General features: G+C 43.8%; 1 non-coding gene across 1 annotated transcript; it reads right to left on the reverse strand.

The window, feature by feature from the left end:
* Window positions 1-6295: 6295 nt before the first annotated feature.
* LOC145412687 (5S ribosomal RNA) lies at window positions 6296-6414 on the reverse strand. The gene has a single exon (XR_013899598.1). It is a non-coding gene; the product is annotated as a 5S ribosomal RNA (ribosomal RNA).
* Between the last annotated feature and the right edge of the window lie 808 nt (window positions 6415-7222).

Genomic DNA, 7222 nt, shown 5'->3' on the forward strand with positions numbered 1-7222 from the left:
TATGCATTGAGCAAACATCTGTAACATTAGTCACACGTTGGTGGACCATGAATTATCATATTATGTCTAAATGTATTGAAGCAGAAGCATTCAACAGTATGTGCTTCTACCGCCGAGTGGACTATATTCACTTACCACACATACTCCCCATTTACGTCATTATTACTAGAATATATCTTGCTACCCAATAACTATTCTTGACGCAAACCATTCCACTCCGGATAAGGTAATGAGGCAGTAATTCACCTAAATATGAGCGAGGAGCACCACACACATCATCCACGACTAGTTGCTTTCGTCCAGCAAAGGCTTCTTTTGATCGTTAGGGCTCCTCCGACCCTGTCGGTCCCATCAGGAGCTAACAAGGAATGTTTTCCAGTATGGCTGCACGCAGTGAAACTTTTGAATATGCGCCTTTCACGGAAAGGCGATGTGTAAAGTGCCTTTGGAACAAAAGGTGCTGTTAAATGTTTTGAGTATCCAGTCCCAGATGTCAATGAAGGAAAGGAACAGTTATCAGTCCCTAGTAGAGGTGCTGGAGTGCAGATATGGGACCGAGATTAATAGAGAAGGATTCTTGACCCGAGTGCTGGCTCGAGGCGAATCCCTACGGCAGCTTGCTCATGACCTGGAGAGTATGGCATACAAGGTGTACCCTGGAGCAGCACCTAACCTGTTGGCTATTATTTTGAGGGACCAGTTCGTCGATGATCTTGATTGTGCAGAACTGAAAGTGCAAGTGAAGCAGGCACAACCAAGAAGCATGCAAGAAACACTAGCCAGGGCTCCTGAATTTGAGTCCTACATCAGGTCCAGTACGTCCACTTTTCAGACAGGTCATTGTGCAGGATTCAAAGCAAGTAACGGGCAGATTATGTGAAGTGGAAAAATTTGAAGGAAGTTCCTGGTACTGTGAAAAGCCAGGGCGTAGAACACAGGACAGCTACAAGTCGAGGAGGGAACAGGAGAAGACTGGAGGAGCTTGCTGGTTCTGCAGGAAGCTGGGACACAAGAAGGAAGATTGTTACAAATGGAAGAAGGAGCAAGAAATGAGCTGTGCAAGGATATCTACAATTGTAAAAAAAAAGTCTATTGGACATGTATTGAGGTGGGACACCTCAGTTCTGAGTGTCAAAAGAAAAAAAAATGATAAGAAAAACGCTGCAGAAGACCAGAAAGAAGCAGAAAACTAGTGGAGGCTAGTGTTAAGGGGCAACCACCAGCCAGCTTTTCTGCATCAGCCCCACCACCTTGAAAATGCAAGAGAACCGTGATCGACACTGTGCAAGTACGTGGAAGAATAAACAGGAAGAAGTGTTCCCTAGTGATTGATTCAGCCTCAGTGCAGACTTTTGAGAGGCCTGATGTGATACATCATCGGTATCTGCCTGAGTCATCAGAACAACTGTGTGGTGTAACTGGGCACCGTACAAATCTGAGGGGACCCTTGGATGTCCGGATTGAAGTGGCGGTCCAAGAGGCTACTCTCACAGTCTACATGGCTGACATGGAGAATCCTTGCCTTCTTAGTCTGATGTCCATGGGATGTGAGCTGGACTTCTGCTCCATGAAGTTGAAGGTTCGAGGAAAGTCGGTTCCTGTCACGAAAGTGAGATGTCCCAGTTCTGGTGGCGAGGTGAGGGCGCTCTGCGCTACAGTGATACCCCCAAAATCAGAACTATTGCTTCAGTGCAAGGTGAGTGGCTCTTTTGACTGCTGTCTAGGGGTAGTGGAGCCTGATGTACAGTGGAAGATGAAGGCCGGTAGTGGGGAGAACTTTCGCAGAAACAGGTGCAGGTGAAGTGCCAGTTTTGGTGGTCTGTTTCTACAGTGAGCACAGATGATCAATAAGGGAAAAACTGTGGGACTGTGCCAGGCAGTGGACCCTGAGTGGCAGTAGAGGAAAGCCTGTAAAAGGAGTGTAGTCCAAGAAGATGGGTGTCTGCCACATCATTTACAAGACCTATTTTAAGGGTGTTGCCAATGTCTGGATGGCTCACAAGTGCGGAAGTTAAGGCAGCTGCTGATGAAGTTTGCTGATGTCTTTTCCACCGGAGACCTAGACCTGGGGTGCACTGACCTAGTGGAGCATTGTATAGACACCGGGGATCATTGCCCGTTAAAACAGCCAGCATGAAGGATGGCACCAGCTCAACAGCAAGAAATGGAGGTGATGGAGAACCTCCAAAGTCAAATAGTAACAGAAAAGTCCAACAGTCTTTGGGCATCAGCAGTAGTTCCGGTAAGGATGGCTGAGTAAGGTGCTGTGTAGATTATCGTGCCCTGAATGAAATGACAGTGAAGGATGGATACCCCTTTCCGAGAACTGATGACACTCTGGATGCTCTGTCAGGTGTCAAGTGGTTCTCCACCCTAGACATGAAGGCAGGATATCATCAGGTCAAGGTTGCAGAGAAGGACAAGGAGAAAACAGCCTTTTCGTACAGGTGGGGTTTCTGGCAGTTTAAAGTGATCTCATTTGGCCTATGCAATGCCCCAGCTACTTTTGAGCATTTCACGGATCGCGTACTGGAAGGCCTGCACTGGCAGACAACTCTCATCCATCTTGATGATGTAATTGTATTTGGACGGACTTTCGACTAGGAATTGGAGAGGCTGTCAGAGGTGTTCATAGGGGTTCAACAGGATCGAAGTGTGGCACCTCAAGCTGAACCCCAAGAAGTGCGACTTGTTTCAAAAGGAAGTGAAATACCTGGGACACATTTTAGGTGAAGGCAGCATTCCTACTGATCCAGAGAATGTGGCAGCTGTGAAAAATTGGCCGGATCCAACTTGTGTGAAGGAGCTACGGAGTTTCCTGGGCATGTGTACCTACTACTTGCATTTTCTCAAGGACTTTGCAACAATAGCTGCACCTCTGCACAAAATGTTGGGGAAGAGGCAGAAGTTTGCATGGACAGCAGGGACTCAGAATGCCCCCGACAAACTCAAGCAGGCATTGGCAAGCTCTCCAATGTTGCCATATCCAGATCAGAGTCAGCTATTTATCTTGGACTGTGACACTTGTGATCATGGTATTGGTGGAGTCCTATCGCAGAAAAAGGATGATAAAGAGCATGTGGTGGCGTATTACAACAAGAAGCTCAGCCCACTGGAGCGGAACTACTGTGTGACCTGTAAGGAGCTCTTGGCAGTGATGAAGAGCCTTGATTTCTTCCATCCCTACTTGTATGGGTCCTACTTCATCATCAGGACAGATTGTGCAGCACTCAAGTGGCTGAAGATGTCAAAGAATCCGGAAGGACAACTGGCACACTGGCTCGGGAAGCTGGATCAGCACAGTTATGAGGTGCAGCACTGTCCTGGGCGGGTACATGACAATGAATGCTGCCAGCCTGAGTCATCGGCCTTGTGACCCAGAGTGCCGTAGTAAAAAGATCATAATAAGAAATGCAGCTGTACTGCTGTTACAGGGCTAGTGTCAGATGAAGAAGACCTGAAGAGGATGCAGATGGAGGATGAAGATTTACAACCAGTGCTACAGTGGCTGCAGAGGAGTACAGTGCAACCATCTTGGGAAGAGGTTTCCAGGTTCAGTCCTGCGACTAAGAGCAACTGGAGTTAGTGGGACCTTCTTCGTTTGAACGACAGACTGCTGGAGCATCAGTGAGAGACACCTAATGGCCTCAGCATGTATTAGCAACTGGTGGCTCCGAAGAAGATGAGGTCGGAGATCTTGGATGAGTCCCATAACCAGATCACTAGTGGGCACCTGAGAGTGAAGAAAACTCTAAGTCGGCTGCGGCAGAGGTTCTATTGGACTGGTATGTGACAGGATGTTGAACACTGGTGTTGGGCCTGTGATGTATGCTGTGTCAAGAAGGGACCCAAGATACGTGGTTGCGCCCCTCTTCAGCTGTACCAAGTGGGTGAACCGATGGAAAGAGTCACTGTGGACATTGCTGGACCTCTGCCACTCACTGAAAGAGGAAACCGGTATCTATGTGTCGCCATGGACTACTTCACAAAGTGGTCCGAAGCCTATGCCATCCCTGATCAAGAGGCTATGACTGTAGCTCAGATGTTGGCTGACCAGTTGTTCTGTAGTTGTGGGATGCACAGGATCTACATTCAGACCAGGGCAGAAACTTTGAGTCGGCTGTGTTCTGTGAGTGCTGCAAGTTACTGGGAATCAAGAAGACCAGGACGACCCCATTAAGACCACAGTCAGATGGGATGGTGGAGAAATTCAACTGGGCCATGGGTCAAGAACTGGCCAAGTACTGCGTAGAGGGACAAACGGAATGGGGCCAGAAATTACCTGCATTGTTGATGGCATATTGGTCTGAATCCCATGAACCGACTGGCTCCACCTCTGTAGCCGGATGTTGGAGCAGAAGGACAAAACAGATTCACCCACTTATTCACTCATTGTATAAAGAAGAAAACTGGCAAAACACTGTGTAATTCAAGAATTATTTTGCTTTCCAATAAAGGTCACTCAAAAGATCTTAGTAAGTATCGACTCATTAGCTTATTACCAGTAAATTACAAACTCTTCATTATAATCTTTACTAACAGAATAACAAATCTTGAAGAAAATCAACTTCGTGAAAGGACAGGATTCTGAAGCGTATATTCGACAACTGATCATCCTCACACGGTGGATCAGCTAAATGACAAAACTACAGACTATAATAAACCGCTGTGCTTAGGTTTGGTTGATTACCTGAAGTCTTTCAACTCAGTGGAGCACAATGCAATTATAAATTCATTGCTGAAACAAGTAAATGAAAACAATGTAAAACTGCTCGAAAACATAAAGAAGGAACTGCTACATATTAATTAAAAGTTTGGGGAAAAATAAGATTTAGAAGGGTGTGCGTCAGGGAGATGCAATTTCACCAGAAATCTTTACAGCATGCCTAGAAAGTATTTTCAGAAATCAAGACTGGGAAAACAAAAAGTAAACATAGATGGAGAAAACCTAAACCATTTCTTATCTGCAGTTGACATTGTAGGCTACTATTCTCAGAAACAGTAGAAACATGACAAGGAATGTTAAATGACCTAAATAGAGAAATCTCAAACTAGGGGCAAAGATGAACTGGAGTAAAATTAATGTCTGAAACAAATTCAACAAAGTGCCTTATCAGAATAAGCGAAGAAATTTATGAAGAAGTCGAAGTGTACAATGACTTTAGGCAATAACTAAAACTGATGAAAAACTATGATAGTGAAATAAACGCACTTCAGCTGGATGGGAATCTTTTGGTAAATATAGAGACATCATGAAAAGTAACTTGCCACACAAGTAGTACATAACGAATGTAAAATCCCAGCTATGGCATACGGTTGCGAGACCTGAAAATTGACAAGAACGATACAAAATCAACTAGTTCTTTCTCACACACGAATGGAAGAGTCAGTGTTGGGAATATCTTTAAGAGACAGGAATACATCAACCTGGGTGAGAAAGCTGACTAAAGTCAAAGATATTATGGAAGTTATAAAAGAACAGAAATGGAGGTGTGCAGGTCATGTAGCAAAGAATAAGGGATAACAGTTGGAGTATGAGGCTGATTGACTGTGTAAATGTAGCAGAAAAAGACCAGACAGGAGGTGGAGAGATGTGACTGGGAAGTCTGCAGGCAGAACGGGGCAGAGAATTTTGCAGGTAAAACATTGCAGAGATCTGCTCAGCCAAGTAATTTGTGGAAAAGGTTGAGAGAGGCCTTTGTTCAGCAGTAGACTCAGTGGCTGATGATGGTGATGATGACGTATATAAATAAATACATATATCTATCTGTCTATATAACTAGGCTGCTTCGCCCAAAGAAATGGGGGTAGCCGAGACAGGACGACACACTCCAAATTTATTCATCCAAACACATATATTTATTCGTATCTTAACCCCAAGGGGAAAGGGACAGATACTCGCTGCACCACATTGTATGAGGGTCAACTGCGCGGTGTAATCAACGACATCTGCAGCAGGGCCCGAAAGCAGACATGGTTTATCCCTGCCACATCATAATGAACCTATCTCCTTACCCCCCTGAGGGGGATATATATATATATATATATATATATATATATATATATATATATATATATAAGGATGCATCGGAACCAGCATATCCAGTTCCAGCCGGAACCGTAACTGGAAATGAACTTGTGGAATAAGATAAAATCTTGACACTCAAAAATACAAGTCATCATTCATTCATTGCCAGACGCCATGTATCCCAGATGGGGTGGCCAATGGCTTAGAGTTAATTGTTTTACAGGGAGGGGCACTAATCCTCCACCAACCCCACTTGACATGTAGGGATGCCAACAGCATCTGGTGTTCCCAGGCGGTCACCCATCCAAGTACTAACCAGACCCAACGTTGCTTAACTTTGCTGATCGGACGGGAAGCGGTGTACTCAACGTGGTATGGCCGTTGGCTCAACGTGGTATTGTACAATAAATTTAGGCCTTTTTTTTTTTTTTTTTTTTACATATCCAATTTATTTTTTAACTAACCCTTTTAAACTAAGTTCAACTAAGCCACTCTGTTTTCATATTTGTAATTTTACCACACTTAAATGGAACACATTTATTTGTGTGCTTCAAGGTAAGATGAAATTGCATCCACCTTTTACCTTCATATGTGTCAAGTATATAGAATTTGTGTAAAGTATACAGAATTATCACCAAATATGTAGTTAAAGAATTATAAACTCACATCTTAATTACTATGATAACTAGTAAAACCTGTACAGTTATATGAAAAAAAAAAAAAAAATGCATGTACGTGTATGGCAGGGCATGTGTGTTTGACAGGAAAGCTTCAGGATCAAGACACACCCAGTCACTCAGGACCTCTGAGTATTAACATTGTTTGGCATTTGTTTTATTAAGGAATTTCTCACACTTGGTTATAACTTGCCCCTCAAAACTCAAATAATTGGATAATTCATGGTGATCTGGCTTCCAGTGGGGAGTATGTGTATATCTGATAAAGAAAAATTTTGTACTGAAATGCTGAATTTGGTAGGAAAATTTACGAAATTTGGCACTCAACATTAGGGTAGTCTAGATATGGCAACTCTGTCACATTGTCAGTTTCCTCATGACTAGCAGCCAAGATGTAGCTGGGATGTACCTAAGCAGGTATGTGTATTGTATAGGTAACAGTTACAACCAAAGATGTGGAAGAGTGAACTTGGGAGGCAACAATATTACTGCAAATTATTTGGTGTGTAATAATTTT

This window comes from Coenobita brevimanus, chromosome 93 (assembly GCF_032717465.1).
Source record: "Coenobita brevimanus isolate Jiangsu-jjx chromosome 93, ASM3271746v2, whole genome shotgun sequence".
Taxonomy (NCBI): Eukaryota; Metazoa; Arthropoda; class Malacostraca; order Decapoda; family Coenobitidae; genus Coenobita; species Coenobita brevimanus.